The sequence below is a fragment of the Lepidochelys kempii genome, chromosome 10 (genome assembly GCF_965140285.1).
Source record: "Lepidochelys kempii isolate rLepKem1 chromosome 10, rLepKem1.hap1, whole genome shotgun sequence".
Taxonomy (NCBI): domain Eukaryota; kingdom Metazoa; phylum Chordata; order Testudines; family Cheloniidae; genus Lepidochelys; species Lepidochelys kempii.
In genome coordinates, this window is record NC_136389.1 from 15,641,401 (window position 1) to 15,660,021 (window position 18,621).

Genomic DNA, 18,621 nt, shown 5'->3' on the forward strand with positions numbered 1-18,621 from the left:
AACCATCACTTTATATTCCTTATCCAGTTGATCAGAGCCAAGGTTCTCATCTCACTCTGAGCTGGAGGGAGAGCAGGACCCAGGCTCAAGTCTCTTTAAATCAAGAATTGGAATGGAAGGGAGAGAGGACAAAGACCACCCACCCACCCCCATCCTGCAATTGGATCCACTTGGACAGACTCATGCAGAACCCTAATCACTTCAGCTGGACTCCAAGCAGGTGTAAGTGTCTGTACAGATCTCATGGCAGGATGGGGAGAAAGGCGGCAAGACCAAATCAGAAATAGGGTGACCAGACAGTAAATGTGAAAAATCGGGACGGGGGTGGGGGGTAATAGGAGCCTATGTAAGAAAAAGACCCAGAAATCAGGACTGTCCCTATAAAATCAGGACATCTGGTCACCCTAAATCAGAAATGAAATAAAGCCCTTATCCTCCAAAGACTTATGCACATACTTAAATCCGTGCATTGGGAGAAGTACCATAAGAGTCCAGAAAGAAAAAAAAAAGAGATTTGTGGGCGTAGGGAATGAATGGAAACATTTTCTAAAGATGAACAGTTATAGCAAATTTGTTCTAAGGAAATACTGTGAAGAAAAGACATAAGGTATAAAAGGAAATGAGTAGTGAGGTGTAGAAGATCATTTTACCTCTGTATTTGGGATTGCTGAGACCAGTACTGGAATACTGTGTCAAGTTCTGGTGTCCATAGTTTTAAAAGGATGTTGAAAAATCTAGAGGGTATAGAAAAGAGCCAAAAAATGACTGAAGACCAGAGATAAAGGCCTTACAGTGAGAGCTAAAGAGTTTGATCTGTTCAGTTTATCAAAAAGAAGACTGAGGTGCTTTGATTACCTTCACAGAGAGAAAATACTGGGTATGAAAGGGTTTTTTAATCTAACAGAGAAAAGCAAAACAAGAACAAATAGCTGGAAGCTGAAGCCAGACAAAAATCAAGTTAGACACAATTTTTTAAAAGTGAGAGTGATTAACCACTGGAACGAAGTACAAAGGGAAGTGATGGACTCTCTGTCTCTTGGTGTCTTCAGATCAAGAGTGGATGCCTTTTTTGGAAGATCTGCTTTAGACAAACACGCCTATACTGAGCCCGATTATTTGTAACTGAGTGAAATTTAATAGCCTGGGTAACATAGGAGGTCAGACTAGATGACCTTTGTTCTAAGGAAACAAAGCTTTCTGTCCTTAAAAGCTATGAAAATCTATGAGCTGCTGGAAGAGAATAAGGAAAGTAGGGGGGACGCAAATACCGAGTTGCTTGCTTTCCCCAGTACAGTAACCTGAATCAGTGATTTCTTGGTGCTTTGAGTACTAGTAGTTATTTTTGAAATCTTAAGTTCTTGACTGTTGTCCCTCCCCACCCCCTGAATGTATCAATCACCATCAATTTCTATTAGATACATGTCTGGGAATGTTTCCATCACTCCAGATACCTAGATGGGTCCCATCACAGCAGTAGCTAAGTTCTCCCAGACATTTAAGGACCTATCCTTACAACACTCCTGTGAGGTAGGGAAGGATTACCCCATTTTATAGCTGGAAAAACTAAAAAGCGAAGAGATTAAGTGACTTGTGCAAAATCAAACAGGAAGCCTTTGACACACCTGGGAATGGAGGCCAGATATCGTGAGTTCCAGTCTAAGACCAGGGGAGGGAGGGAGGGAGGCATGCGGGTGTGCCTGCCTTTTTTTCCCCTCTTCCTCCAGACTTGCAAGCCTCATTAGGAGGAATTCAGCAGTGATTCTGCAGCAACGTTTACAGGCTCCTTCCTGCTCTTGGTGATGAAGGATTTTGCTCATGTGTGTATGTGTACATGCTATGTGAAACCTTAAAAGCCTTGCTGAAACAAGAACACAGCATAATCCTTTCTCATCGGGAACAAGGGCACTTCCTTAAAATGAATGTCACGTGGCACGGAGAAGACTTCCTTCTAAAGAGTTGAAACTGAGGAGGGCTTGGAAAAGACACAAGAGGGAAGGGAAATTTACTAGATAGGGCTTGCCGGAATGTTGAGGGGATATTTTCATCCTCAGTGAAATCATTTTTCTTGGAGCTATTAAATTGCAACAGGGGCTCTGTCTCAACCTGGAAAATTTACATGAGAAAGATGCCCAGCACATGATGAAAAAGATTTTAAATGTCCTATTTGTGAAAAGCCCCTAGCAAAGTCCATCATGAGGGAGAGACTTTAAAAACTGCCTTAAAGTGAACCCCATGTGATTCAAGCCTTGGCAAGGCATTTCCCCCCAATTACAGCCAGGAGTGTTCCTGCAACCCCTAGTGTAGATAGGCACCACCATTACTTCTACTGGGGTAAGCTTCTCCTGTGCAAATATTGGCCAGGCCTTCCTACACTAGGGGTTACTCTCAACTTTCCAAGATCCTCCCTCCACCTGCCCACAGAGGGAAAGATCAGTGCTGAGCGTGACATCCGGCCCCATGCTAGCTAAAAGCAGGGCAAATCTCCAGCCTAGACGAGGTCTGAGTCACCTTCCCAAGTGAGTGAGACTTGGTAGCGCTGAAGAGCAGGGGAAACAGCAAGATAGGTGTCAGGAAGGAAGACAGTTAAATAACAATCCCGCTCCATGAGCAAAGGCTAGGAAACTTCAGCTCCCTGAGTTCTAATCCTGGTGCAGATGCTCCTTCCCTCAGTGGCCTTGGACAAATCCTGTACATTCTCTGCCCCATTTCCCCCCATCTGTAAAATGGTGCTAATAATAAAGTACCTCACAGACTGCAAACACCATATAAATTATGAGTATTATTAATGCTACTTGATAAAATCATTTTCCTTATAGATTCTAGCTCTGTTAAAACCCCGTGATGATAGTTACTTCCTTCTGACCAGATGTGTACGGTATGCACCCATGAAATGGCACTTCGGTCTCCCCCTGCAGAGAATCTACAGACTCTGACTGAGGTTGAGAATCATGCCAATGCTCAGGGGATACACAGCATTGCCACAGCTGCCCTAGACACTGGTTATGTAGGCTCTTTAGAAGTGCTTATGTGATGCAAACAAGCCCTATACTAAAATGTAACCATGTAAAACCTTCCGATGGGTCTAGCATCTAGCTGTTTATTTCTACAGAATTTTCCTCTCCTTGCCTCCATGCAGGGCCGTCCTTACCCATACACAAAGTACGCAGCTGCGTCGGGCACCAGGAAATTTGGTGCCCCAAATTTCCTGGTGCCCAACGCAGCTGCATGCTGCTCCAGCCCCTGCCGCATGGCCCCCACCCCTGCTCCGCCCCAGCCCCGTCCCCACTCCACCCCTTCCCCAAAGCCCCCATTCCTGCTCTGCCCCCACTCCAGCCAGCCCTTCTCCTGAGGACTGCAGCAGGGGTTGGGCTTCCTGCACTCACCAGAGGTAGTAAGTAGAGCGACCTGGCCCCAGCCCACTCTGCTCCCCTGGCTCCCAGCCATGCAGCCAGCAAGTGCTGCGGGGCGATTCCCCTCTGCCCCCCAAGGCTGTGAGCCAGGGGAGCAGAGCAGGCTGGGGCCAGGTCACTCCACTTCCTCCAGGAAGTGGCCAGCCCCCACCCCACGGAGGCCTGGGGCCCCACACAGCCCCTCCCACCCCCCGTGGGGGGACTGCGTAGGGCACCAAAATGGGTAGGGACGGGTAGGGATGCCTCCATGTTGAGTGAAAGCTGCCACACTGAAACAACAGCAATGGAGCAAGGCAGTGCTCTGCATTAGGCACCAGGCTGTAAATAAGGGTATGTACGTCTACACTGTAAAAACAAAACAAAACACACAGCTGGAGCCTGGCTCTGAGACCCACCCTCCTCACTGGGTTTCAGAGCCTGGGCTCCAGCTGCAGTGGGAACATCTTCACTGCTCTTTTTACCTCCATAGTATGAGTCCCACAAGCCCGAGTCAGTTGAGAGGCTCAGAGACTCGCTGCCATGTTTTGCGGGGGGAGGGAGGGTTGGCAGTGGAGACATACCCTAAGAGTCTTCATAGGGGATTCGCCTGCTCCTAACTTTAACATTATACTGTGTCTTGGAGGAGCAGGTGAAGGGTGAGCCAGTGCATGTGTTAGCTGGCTACAAACCAGAGATAAGTTACACAAAGGCACCACACTCAATATTGTTGATTTAGTTTCACCTCCAAACTTCTCATTTATAACAAGCAAGAGGAAACTCTGCCACTGGCTTATCATGTGAGCTTCTTGGGCAATACTGCACACTAGCATCACGTGGATGTGATCGTGTCTGGAGACATGGTTTCAAAATCCAGGACTGTAAAAAAAACAAAGAGAATGCTCTGTGAACTTTTACTCCACAAAGGCACCATCCTGTTCCCATCGAAGACAATGGGAGTCTCTCCACTGACTTTAATGAGAGTTGGACTGGTCTAGGAGTTAGGGGGACAGCATAATTCCCGAGTACTGTACAAGTGTAGCAGTTCCACACCCTCCAACGGACCTCAAGGAATGACACTCGGGATATAAATAATACTTCATCTTTATATAGCACTTTGCAATATGAATGAATCTCCACAAAACTCCGAAGGGATCGGTTTAGAACAGAGAACAGTTGTACTGTTCATATTTTTACCCAAGGGCAGGGAAGTTTGCCTGTAAAGCTTGTGTTCCTGAAGGATAATCAGTCCTGCAGGAAACAGTGGATATGGTCAGACGGTCTGACATGCGAAGCCTCACGCAGATGAAACAAACAAGAGGAGCTCTAAGCCTAGCAAGGCAAAAGTAAACTGCAAAAGGGGGAGGGAATGACTTTTCTGGGCCCATTTTTGGCAAACATTTTCTGCAGCACTGTTCCCTTTTTCATCTGCACTTTTTTTCACCAGGAGCTAAACGGACCCCCAAGGGACCAGAATTTAGTCCTAGGAGAGTCAGCCAGACACTCCTTGTGTCTGCTGAGTGATGATCCAAACTGGGAGGCTCTTCTATATGCAGACTTCTCCCTAAAGCATTTCATGCACACATAAGACCCTGACACCCCCCACCCTGACTAGAAGATGAGAGCAAGGCAGATGTATTCTGCCCAATTCAGGTTTACGGTGAGTATTCCAGTTCAGCTTGAAAGTGGCTTGCAATTAAAAATAATTGAATTTACACCTCTCTTTACTAAGTCATTAGCATGCATAGAGAAGGCTTGCAAATGTTTTTTGTTTGTAAGTCTCTTTCCTGCTTTTTTATCCTATTACACACGCCAGCTCTTGTCTATCCTATTTTATTGGACTCTGTGGGCAACTGGAGAACAAGTGGGATCATGACCTCACAAATGACAAGAGATGGAAATTTGAGCAAATACAAAGGGGAAGAAATTTTATTTGGACTACTTGAGGCAGATTGTGACCCTCTTGCTCACAGCAAACAGAACCGAACAGTATGAGTAATCTCATTGAAGTTGAAAAGACTCCTTGTGCAGTAAGGCATTACTCAGCCCTGGTCTACACTAGGACTTTAGGATGAATTTAGCAGCGTTAAATCGATGCAAACCTGCACCCGTCCACACGATGAAGCCCTTTATTTCGACTTAAAGGGCTCTTAAAATCGATTTCCTTACTCCACCCCTGACAAGTGGATTAGCGCTTAAATCGACGTTGCCGGCTCGAATTTGGGGTACTGTGGACACAATTCGATGGTACTGGCCTCCGGGAGCTATCCCAGAGTGCTTCATTGTGACCGCTCCGGACAGCACTCTCAACTCAGATGCACTGGCCAGGTAGACAGGAAAAGAACCGCGAACGTTTGAATCTCATTTCCTGTTTGGCCAGTGTGGCAAGCTGCAGGTGACCATGCAGAGTTCATCAGCAGAGGTGACCATGATGGAATCCCAGAATCGCAAAAGAGCTTCAGCATGGACTGAACAGGAGGTATGGGATCTGATCGCTGTATGGGGAGAGGAATCCGTGCTATCAGAACTCCGTTCCAGTTTTCGAAATGCCAAAACTTTTGTCAAAGTCTCCCAGGGCATGAAGGACAGAGGCCATAACAGGGACCCGAAGCAGTGCCGCGTGAAACTTAAGGAGCTGAGGCAAGCCTACCAGAAAACCAGACAGGTGAACGGCCGCTGTGGGTCAGAGCCCCAAACATGCCACTTCTATGATGAGCTGCATGCCATTTTACGGGGTTCAGCCACCACTACCCAGCCGTGTTGTTTGACTCCTTCAATGGAGATGGAGGCAACACGGAAGCAGGTTTTGGGGACGAAGATGATGATGATGATGATGAGGTTGTAGATAGTTCACAGCAAGCAAGCATAGAAACCAGTTTTCCTGACAGCCAGGAACTGTTTCTCACCCTGGACCTGAAGCCAGTACCCCTCGAACCCACCCAAGGCTGCCTCCTGGACCCGGCAGGTGGAGAAGGGACCTCCAGTGAGTGTACCTTTTAAGATACTATACATGGTTTAAAAGCAAGTATGTGAAAGGATTAATTTGCCCTGGCATTCGGGGCTCTCCTGGATGTACTCCCAAAGCCTTTGCAAAAGGTTTCTGGAGAGGGCAGCCTTATTGCGTCCTCCATGGTAGGACACTTTACCACTCCAGGCCAGTAACACGTACTCAGGAATCATTGTACAACAAAGCATTGCAGTGTATGTTTGCTGGCATTCAAACAACATCCATTCTTTATCTCTCTGTGTTATCCTCAGGAGAGTGAGATATCATTCATGGTCACCTGGTTGAAATAGGGTGCTTTTCTTCAGGGGACACTCAGAGGTGCCCGTTCCTGCTGGGCTGTTTGCCTGTGGCTGAACAGAAATGTTCCCTGCTGTTAGCCACGGGGAGGGTGGAGGGTTGAGGGGGTAGCCACGCGGTGGGGGGAGGCAAAATGCGACCTTGAAACGAAAGCACATGTGCTATGTATGTAATGTTAACAGCAAGGTTTACCCCGAAAGAGTGTAGCCACTGTTTTATAAAATGTGTCTTTTTAAATACTGCTGGCCCTTTTTTTTTTCTTCTCACCAGCTGCATGTGTTTCAATGATCACAGGATCTTCTCCTTCCCAGAGGCTAGTGAAGATGAGAAAGAAAAGAAAACACACTCGTGATGAAATGTTCTCTGAGCTCATGCTGTCCTCCCACACTGACAGAGCACAGACGAATGCGTGGAGGCAAATAATGTCAGAGTGCAGGAAAGCACAATATGACCGGGAGGAGAGGTGGCGGGCTGAAGACAGGACTGAAGCTCAAATGTGGTGGCAGCGTGATGAGAGGAGGCAGGATTCAATGCTGAGGCTGCTGGAGGACCAAACCAGTATGCTCCAGTGTATGGTTGAGCTGCAGCAAAGGCAGCTGGAGCACAGACTACCACTACAGCCCCTGTGTAACCAACTGCCCTTCTCCCCAAGTTCCACAGCCTCCACACCCAGACACCCAAGAACGCGGTGGGGGGGCCTCTGGCCAACCAGCCACTCCACCACAGAGGATTGCCCAAAAAACAGAAGGCTGGCATTCAATAAATTTTAAAGTTGTAAACTTTTAAAGTGCTGTGTGGCATTTTCCTTCCCTCCTCCACCACCCCTCCTGGGCTACCTTGGTAGTCATCCCCCTATTTGTGTGATGAATGAATAAAGAATGCATGAATGTGAAGCAACAATGACTTTATTGCCTCTGCAAGCGGTGATTGAAGGGAGGAGGGGAGGGTGGTTAGCTTACAGGGAAGTAGAGTGAACCAAGGGGCGGGGGGTTTCATCAAGGAGAAACAAAGAGAACTTTCACACTGTAGCCTAGCCAGTCATGAAACTGGTTTTCAAAGCTTCTCTGATGCGTACCGCGCCCTCCTGTGCTCTTCTAACCGCCCTGGTGTCTGGCTGCGCGTAACCAGCAGCCAGGCGATTTGCCTCAACCTCCCACCCCGCCATAAACGTCTCCCCCTTACTCTCACAGATATTGTGGAGCACACAGCAAGCAGTAATAACAGTGGGAATATTGGTTTCGCTGAGGTCTAAGCAATTCAGTAAACTGCACCAGCGCGCCTTTAAACGTCCAAATGCACATTCTACCACCATTCTGCACTTGCTCAGCCTGTAGTTGAACAGCTCCTGACTACTGTCCAGGCTGCCTGTGTACGGCTTCATGAGCCATGACATTAAGGGGTAGGCTGGGTCCCCAAGGATACATATAGGCATTTCAACATCCCCAACAGTTATTTTCTGGTCTGGGAATAAAGTCCCTTCCTGCAGCTTTTGAAACAGACCAGAGTTCCTGAAGATGCGAGCATCATGTACCTTTCCCGGCCATCCCACGCTGATGTTGGTGAAACGTCCCTTGTGATCCACCAGAGCTTGCAGCACTATTGAAAAGTACCCCTTGCGGTTTATGTACTCGCCGGCTTGGTGCTCCGGTGCCAAGATAGGGATATGGGTTCCGTCTATGGCCCCACCACAGTTAGGAAATCCCATTGCAGCAAAGCCATCCACTATGACCTGCACATTTCCCAGGGTCACTACCCTTGATATCAGCAGATCTTTGATTGTGTGGGCTACTTGCAACACAGTAGATTTGCCCACTTCAAATTGATTCCCAACTGACCGGTAGCTGTCTGGCGTTGCAAGCTTCCACAGGGCTATCGCCACTCGCTTCTCAACTGTGAAGGCTGCTCTCATCTTGGTATTCATGTGCTTCAGGGCAGGGGAAAGCAAGTCACAAAGTTCCATGAAAGTGCCCGTACGCATGCGAAAGTTTCGCAGCCACTAGGAATTGTCCCAGACCTGCAACACTATGCGGTCCCACCAGTCTGTGCTTGTTTCCGGAACCCAGACTCGGCGTTCCACAGCATGAATCTGCCCCATTAGCACCATGATGCATGCATTGGCAGGGCCCATGCTTTCAGAGAAATCTGTGTCCATGTCCTGATCACTCACGTGACCGCGCTGACGTCGCCTCCTCGCCTGGTATCGCTCTGTCAGGTTCTGGTGCTGCATATACTGCTGGATAATGCGTGTGGTGTTTAATGTGCTCCTAAGTGAGCTGAGTGGCCTCCATGCTTGCCTTGGTATGGCGTCCACACAGAAAAAAGGCGCGGAACGATTGTCTGCCGTTGCTCTGACGGAGGGAGGGGCGACTGATGACATGGCTTACAGGGTTGGCTTACAGGGAATTAAAATCAACAAAGGGGGTGGCTTTACATCAAGGAGTATTTCAGGGAGGACTTCACGGAGGGTTCCAATAAGAAATGGTGCACCTAAGTAACTGTTCTTATTGGAACAAGCAGGTTGGTCTGGCCTCTGACTGATACATGGCTAGATTTACCTCGCTGCACCTTCTCTGTGAGTGACTGCAGTGTGACCTAGAGGAATGAGTTTCCTAGATGGGGGAGGGGGGGGAAGCAAATGAGTACAAAACAAATCTGGTCTATTTCTTGTTTTGATCCACTCCATCTATCTTTTACATCTTTGGCTGGCAACAGACGGTGCAGAAGGACTGCAAGCCATCCACCTCTCATGGCTGCTCGGCAGAAGATGGTACAGTAGGACTGCTAGCAGTCCGTATCGCCTGCCTGCTCACCATAAGATGGTTCAATAGGACTGACTGCAGGACTAAAGAGAATGACCTGGTCAAGTCACTCTAAATTTAGTCCCTGCACCCATGTCTGCCCCGGCGCTCCTGGCTGACGTGGCCAGGAGCACCTTGGACATGACAATGACGGCTACCAGTCGTATTGTACCATCTGCTGCCACAAGGCAATGGGTTGATGCTGCTGTGTAGCAATGCAGTACCATGTCTGCCAGCACCCAGGAGACATACGGTGACGGTTACCTGAGCGGGCTCCATGCTTGCCGTGGTATGGCGTCTGCACAGGTAACTCAGGAAAAAAGGCGCGAAACAATTGTCTGCCCTTGCTTTCACGGAGGGAGGGAGGGAACAGGGGCCTGATGATATGTACCCAGAACCACCCGGAACAATGTTTTAGCCCCTTCAGGCATTGGGATCTCAACCCAGAATTCCAATGGGCAGCGGAGACTGCGGGAACTGTGGGATAGCTACCCACAGTGCAACACTCCGGAAGTCGACTCTAGCCTCGGTACTGTGGAAACACTCCGCCGAGTTAATGCACTTAGAGCATTTTCTGTGGGGACACACAAACTCGAATATATAAAACCGATTTCTAAAAAACCGACTTCTATAAATTCGACCTAATTTCGTAGTGTATACATACCCTCAGTGTGAGTAAAAAGAACACCGCCTCACCCTATGATTTACATGTTTGTTTTTGTACACACTGATGTATCTCAAATTCTTGACAAATACTTAGGAGACAAGTTCTCCCTTTTTTTAAAGATACAAACAGTTTCCACTGATCACTGAGAAAGCTCCCACCTCATTTCTCTTATCCTCCAAGGAGTCCTCTAGCAAAAAGTAGTAAGAAAAGACTTGACATTTCTGACATTTCTTTAGGAACAAAACAACCAAAACCACAATTCCTTTATAAACCCCTTTCAGGCCTTCTTTGTGTATCACAAAGAATGAAAATGTCCCAAACCCATTTTTTCCCCTACCGTTGGTAGACCTTTTCTAGAATCTAACTTTCCCTGAAGCCTGGAATGGTAGGAAAATAGAGATTTCAACAAAGACTTGAAGGTGAGTCATATCCTCTCAGCCTCCCTCTCTAATTGCTCTTGGACCTCTCTCTCTGTATTTTTCTTAATACCATAGAAGGCAGAAATTTCAGAGCCTTTGGATGAAATCACTTCCTGCCAGCCTGTGACTTGTTAGCTTTCAGTTTTGTTTTCAGTGCTGCGAACCAGTTTCTCAGGAGCTGTTGTGTTGCATTGCTAGACTGATCTTTTCCAGTTACCCATGGAAGAAAAGAGGTGATTCCCCACTTTTACAGGGGACAGTTATAAAGGAATTTATAATAATATGCCTCAGGGTTCATCCAGATACTGACCCCTTCTATGACCCTTTTCACCACTTTGGCAGTGCAAACAGACCGTAAAGCTGATTGATTCAGCTAGCTGAGGATTCCTTGGTTCAGGGGAGTCCTTAGATGGTGGAGAAATGACACCTAATGTTTTCCAATTGGAAAGAATTTGTACATCTAAACCAGGATTTTCAAAGACACCTAAGGTATTTGGATGCTCAAGCATGCGAATCACTTAAGAGTCTTCGAAAAATCTCATCCCTTATTTACTTGTCATTGTTCATGCCACTTACTTTTTGCATTTCTCTCCTGTTGGACAATGATACTAACTAGTCAGTTCCACCTCTGTTTATAGTAATTTTCACTTTCCTGCCCTAGCACATTGCTGCAAGTGTTTGGGTTGCCGGCCTGAAGGAGAATTGTTTTCTCTTAAAAACTTGCCACTGGGATTGTTTTAGATTTTGTGCAGACATTTTTCTGTAATGGTCTTAGGTTTCATTAAAACTTCATTCTATAAAATCTACATTTGTGGGCAAAATTGCCCTCACAGTGTCCTTTCAATTCTGTAAGTGTGTCTAGTGACTATGATAGGTACATTAAAATTACAATAGAAATGACACTTAGCAAAGCTATTGGTATTTGAAAATCATATAGTGAGTATACGCAGCACATAAATAAGAAACAGTGTGAGCAAAGCAAAAAAGCCCTTCAAATAAATAGTTATCTCTACCCCCAGATCATCTTTACTGTCTTCGTAAACACTTCATTTCCTCTATTTTCCAGTTTTTATATTCACCAGACATTTAAGATTTTTCTTGTTCTATATTAAGCAGCAGATGTTGTTAGACACTGACCAAAACTGCTCTTTTTATGGCTAATTCTGATCTCTTTATACCAGTGTAACTCCATGGAGTTCTTTTACACCAGCATAAATGAGATCAGAATGGAGTTTACATATTTAAGCCCACAAAATACATAGTTAATTGAAGTACCAGGCACATGTGCAAGTATTTGAATTGATCTCTCAATGGGTCATACGTACCAATATTCAATTGTGGAGAAGCTCCTTTTGTACCCTTTTTGTAAACAATAATCCAAATAAATTTGAAACTTGATAATAAGTCATCTCAAAGACTGATGCACTGAAAATTCAGTAAAGTTACTTAGTCCTTCAAAATCTGATACAGAGAGAAATAATAAGAGTTGGGTTAAAATTGCTGGAAACATTGATAAATATCAACTAGATGTTGCAGGGGAAAGCAGTATGCAATGCAATAGAATATAACCAGAAAAATCAGGGTTTGGTCCACAATGTTGTACTAACAAGATGAAGAATTGTGAAGAATACAAAGCCACTCACAATTGTTCTGGAACCACAGAATAAACTTTATAAAACAGATGTTTAATCCTTTATACTGTCTGTGTGGAGAGATTCAGTGTCATAAAGACAACCTGATATATGGCTTTTGTTTTATAACTCCCAGTATGTCCATAAATCAGTCGTTGGTCTCAGTGGCTATCGATAGTGCCTTCATAATAATAACAATGAGGAGTCCTTGTGGCACCTTAGAGACTAACAAATTTATTTGGGCATAAGCTTTCGTGCGCTAAAACCCACTTCATCAGATGCATGGAGTGAAAAATACAGTAAGCAGGTATAAATATACAGCACATGAAAAGATGGGAGTTGCCTTACCAAGTGGGGAGGTCAGTGCTAACGAGCCCAATTCAATTAAGGTGGAAGTGGCCTATTCTCAAGGGGTGAATATCAAGAGAGGGAAAATTACTTTTGTAGTGCTAACGAGGCCAATGCAATCAAGGTGGACGTCGGCCATTTCCAACAGTTGATAAGAAGGTTTGAGCATCAGCAGAGGGAAAATTACTTTTGTAGTGACCCATCCACTCTTGATTCAGTCTTGATTCAGGCCGAATTTGATGGTGTCCAGTTTGTAAATTAATTCCAGTTCTGCAGTTTCTCGCTGAAGTCTGTTTCTGAAGTTTTTTTGTTGAAGAATTGACACTTTGAAGTCTGTTATTGAGTATCCAGGGAGACTGAAGTGCTCTCCTACTGGTTTTTGAATGTTACAATTCTTGATGTCTGATTTGTGTCCATTTATTCTTTTGCATAGAGACTGTCCAGTTTGGCCAATGTACATAGCAGAGGGGCATTGCTGGCACATGATGGCAAAAATCATATTGGTTGATGTGCAGGTGAATGAGCCCCTGATGGTGTGACTGATGTGGTTAGGTTCTGTGATGGTGTCCCTTGAATAGATATGCTGACAGAGTTGGCAATGGGGTTTGTTGCAGGGATTCGTCCCTGGATTAGTGTTTTGGTTGCGTGGTGTGTAGTTGCTGCTGAGTATTTGCTTCAGGTTGGGGGACTGTCTGTAACCGAGGACTGACCTGTCTCCCAAGGTCTGTGAGAGTGAGGGATCGTCCTTTAGGATAGTTTGTAGATCCTTGATGCGCTGGAGAGGTTTTAGTTTAGGGCTGTAGGTGACGGCTAGTGGCGTTCTGTTACTTTCTTTGTTGGGCCTGTCCTGTAGTAGGTGACTTCTGGGTACCCTTCTGGCTCTGTCAATCTGTTTCTTCAGTTCACTGTTTCTGTTTTCTTCATTTATAATAACAGCTGAACAGAAAACAGTTTCTATGAGAATGGCTTTCGGTCCCATCTGTAAATCAATTTTCAATCCTGGATATGATTTATATAAATGTTGCAGCTCAGATGCCTTTTTCAGCAGCTACATCTCACAGAGGTTAATAACAATTCATAGTAAGTACAATCCACACAATATGAGAAGAAGGTTTGCAAGGTTGTCAGTCAGAGAAGCTAGCTATAATTCTGTATATGACTATCTTGTTCCTGAAAGGCATAGTATTTTTAATTGAATTCTAGGCTCTCATGCCAGCATTTCAGCCTGCACTTGTCCTTTGGATCTTCTACAATCTGGAAAGAAAACCAGACACCTTTAGAAGTTAAAACTATTAAATTGCCTTGCCCTCCACAGAAATATTCCTAAAGCAATTTATAAAGTACTTTTAAACACTCTCTTTAAAATTAATAGTTTGAATTATATATTAAATGTACATACAACTCGTATAACCCATGACAAGTAGGGAGATATATAAATGGTGCATTAGGGCCCAGTCCTGCCACAGACAGAGCAGGATTGCGCCTTTAGTGAGAAAACAGTTTTACACAAGAGAGACCCCACTGACACTAACATGAAACAAATCAGGACTGTAGCGGGTCATAAGCAGATGTGAAAGATATGTTCAGTAGTGAGGACAGCATAAAATAAAGAAAGGAGAGGACAAACAACAACAAAACCATGTTGGGTGCTGTGTGTGGGTGTGTATTTATCGCTCATGAGAGGTGCCAGGAAACTGACTTGAGTGACATCCTGGCTCCACTGAAGTCAATGGGAGTTTTGCCATTGACTTCAGCAAGGCCAGGATTTCACCCTGGGACTGCACAGTTCTCTATTTTCCATAGGACAAGTAGAACATGAGTTAGTAGCCATCCAAACGTCTCTCTACCACTGTGGGCCAAAAGCTTTTCCAGGCCTATTCCATTCTTGGTCTCTTTGCTCTGACTGCCAGCAAGGATGACAGTTCATGATAATTGTGCTGGTGTTCAGTGACAGTTACCCCCTCAGAACTGGACTGAGACCAGGTGCTCTCTTAATGTGGGCCACTAGTTGGTAATATTGTAGCCATATACCATCCTTCCAGATTTGAACTTCTGCAGCATAGACAGGTGGCATCCTACATCATCCCCTCATGGCCTGGAATTGCCTTGAAGGCACATTGCCTCAGTTTCCCCCTGAATTTCCCCAGAATAATCTAGTCACAGCCAAGGTGTTTGAAACAATATTCCCCCTTTCCTGGTCTAATTTATTCAATACTATTCAGTCCTCTTTCTGCTCACCCCTCAGGTTTAGGGTTTCCCAATCCTTCTTGGGACTGTGGCTTTAAGTCCCAGCCTCCCTGCCTTGCAGACTCAGCCCCCTTAAATTAAGAGTTTCACAATCCTCCTTCCTGGAACTGCAGTTTTAAGTTCTGGCCTCCCTGGCCCACAGACCTCCCCTTAAGTTCAGGGGTTTCCCAGTCCTCCTTCTTAGGGTCTATGTTGCATTGCCCAGCCCTGCCTGAATTCCTTCCCCTTAAACAGCTGCCTCAGGCTCAGCAACAATCCCTGCCTGTGCTTGGAGCCTCTTTTTGATTCACCTGCCCAGGCCTCTAATCAGGATCTTAGTTCTTCCCAGGTTGGCCCAGTAACCACCTGTCTATGCTTGCAGGGAGAGAAGGGAGCCTTACCCTGCCCACTCTACCAGGCTCTTGGTCCTAGGCCCTTAAAGGAACAATGGTCTGGGAGGCCCTAGACCTTCCTTCAACACTAACTGCTCCCTGGAACCATCTTCCTTCCTCCCAATGACTGCTTCGGTCATACCAGACACTTGGGATGGGGTAACTGGCCTCTCACACTACCTTAAATGGACAGCACCCCATTACACCCAGGTTCAAGAGGTGAAAGGCTCCATATCCCAATTATCCATCTCCTGAGTCATCCAATGTCTCACACAATGTTAAGAATTTTTATAAACGATGGATGAGATTCCCCACCCTGCTCCAGTCCTTTTACACTGGGTAAAAGCTCCAGAGCCGCATAAAGAGACCCTAAAAGCCTTGTCTGTATCCAGCCAAGGGAGGATTCCCCCAATACATGCACTGCAGAGACAGCCATAAGGCTGTCTTCCAAGGACTCCACCGTGAGTCCTGGTGTAGGAACATGAGATGGGATGGGATTAGGAGCAGAAAGATTGTGTCGGGGTAGGTCAAGAGCACACAGCGCTGCAGAGATTCCAGGCAGTGTGGTAGCCAATGGGGCAGTCCAAAGAAACTGCTGTAACTTAGATAGGCCCTCAGGGCTGTCTAAGTTACATCAGGAGCCTCTCCATACCCTGAAACAGTGCAGGCTCAGGAAGGCACAAAGGCCACCTTAGTGCCCCCTATCCCCCACCAATCCCCAAAGCTGTCAGTTCTATGATGCAGCTCTTAGGGTATGTCACAGCTAAAAATAACAGAGTGGCCGCAGCAGCAGCATAGGTGGCAGCTCAGGCTAGCTGCCCAAGTATAACCCCACCACCACCTCCTGCTTCCATGGGTACCTGGCCACCACAGCCACAATGCTGTTTTTAGCATGCTAGCCTGAGCAGAGCTAGCACATGTATGTCTACTTACACAGGACATTACACCTCTCCACTGCTGTGGAGACATATCCTTAGGCTTATCCTCCATGACTCTCTTACAAGAAATAATTCCTCACTTTTACTTTCGATTAAAAACAATTTTCACACACGTAGTTAGATCATATTCATACACAATGCTGCTGCTAAAATCATTGGGCCTGATTCTGATCTCACACCACAATAAATCAGGAGTAACTCCATTGAAGACAGGTGTAAGTGAGAGAAAAATCAGACCATTATTCTGCTCTTACTGTTCTGACCATGTCCTTTTCTTGGATGGATTCCTCCACTGGTCTCCTCTCAAATACTACAGCTAGTTCAAAGTTCTCATCCTTCCTCTCAAGACTCTGTACCACTCCACCTTGCCTACAGATCTGATCTAATTTCCTTTAGTTCCACTCCACTGCCGGCACTCCTATCTAACCTCCTGCTAAACAATCGTTTGTATCCTGAATCTACTGTCGTCTTTGTGGCTTCCTTCTTGTTACCCCATGTTTGGAACTTCTGTATCAAGGCAGGAATTCACCACTGTGCCAATTCAAGGCCTATCCGCCACTTAAGAAAGACCATACTTATTTGTTTTCTCTCCTTTGCATTGCTCAGAGACATGGCCATTGTCGGGGCATGTGGTACATTACGTGACTGGACTCTACTGTCTGTCTCACTAAGTGAAATGTAGCAGCTGTCTGACAGCACAAAGCAACAGTACACTATAGTTTAGGACAGGAAGTGAAGCATCCTGTATCCAATTTAAACTTCAGGGCAAATGTATGAAAGAATGGAATTACCCAACATGGAATTTGTTCAGTACAACTTTCCCCAACTCTAATGAAAAGTGTTATGGGATTTTAAGGACCACAAGTGGTCAGAATAGTGGTTTTACATCTTGTCCAAAGGATGGCACCACCGCGCAGAGCTGTCCCTTGGGTACGGCGAATCGGGGCAACCACTCCAGGCCCTGCTTTTTGGCCATGTAGACCATGCCGGGCGCAGTCGGTCCCGGAAGTGACAGATTCGTCACTTCCATGGCACGCCCCGTATCCCCGTAGGGATGGCTCTGCCACCGTGCACTGCCAGCAACGCAGAGCCCTAACATTATGCTCTCTCATTGCTTCTGTAGTGACTGAGAAATGCAGTAAACACAGTACAGTACTGAATCATCAGCACCCCTTCCTTCAGCCCCTTGAATTTTCCACTTAGGTTACCCAAATTACTGTCCAGGATTGTCTCTGCTTCCCCTATGAATGGACAACCCAAGGTAGCACGGCTTCTGGCCATATAAACGTGCAGAAACATTACCTACTGTCAAGGATATCAAAGCATGAGGAGGGAATCCATTGTTTATTTGTCTGTCCTGTTAGTACCTGCTTGTTCCTGTCTTGATAGAAAGAAAAAAATTTAGAAAGAAAGAAAAGAGACTAACATGACATCTTACTTTCTAATCTCTTTACTTACCCTCTCTTCAGAACAAGTCACTTACAAAACCTTTCACCGTTAATCCCCCAAAGAAAGAAGTGACTATTTAAAAGAACAGTTCCCTGAAATGGTCTGTGATCCAGCTGTCATCTAAGGATTGATCTTGGAGGTGCTGAGCATCCTCACCTCCTGCACTTTGCAGGATTGAGCCCCCAATCATCCCATATAAACTGCATCATCTTTTCAATATAAACTGCAAGCTCCTTGAAGCAGGGATTTTCTTCCTCTGTGTTTTGTACAGGGCCAAGCACACTGATGGCACATAATAAATCACAATTAGGCTTCCTCAGTTTTCATTTTCAATCTGACACTGCTTCTCATTGCAAGAGAGGAAGCTCATTACTTTCTCAAAGCAGGCGCAGCACTTTACAGTTAGGACGTAAGATCAAGTGCAGTATTAGTTCAGTATTTGCTGCCCCTTGTGCAAAGCTACCTCATTATCCACTCTCAAACCCCTCCTCATAATTCTTCTTTGCCGTGATCCATTGTTTACTTGACAAAAAAATTGACAACTGTTCGGCTCCTGGAGTGCTGTGACTACTGCCTATCACTAGCATTGTTTCCTTGTATTCCCTTATCTGCCCGTATCTATCTGTTGTCTCTTTTCTTATATTTAGATTGTAAGTTTCTTGGTGACAGAGGCTTTTTGTTCTGTGTTCATACAGTGGCTAGTCTAGGGATCGGCAATGTTTGGCAAGCAGCCCGCCAGGGTAAGTCCCCTGGCGGGCTGGGCCGGTTTGTTTACCTGCCGCGTCCGCAGGTTCGGCCGATCGCAGCTCCCACTGGCCACAGTTTGCCACTCCAGGCCAATGGGGGCTGCGGGAAGTGGTGCAGGCTGAGGGATGTGGTGGCCACCGCTTCCCGCAGCCCCCATTGACCTGGAGAGGCAAACTGTGGCCAGTGGGAGCTGCGATCAACCGAACCTGTGGACGCGACAGGTAAACAAACCGGCCCAGTCCGCCAGGGGGCTTACCCTGGTGTTCCGCGTGCCAAACGTTGCCGATCCCTGGGCTAGCACAACGGGGTCCTAATC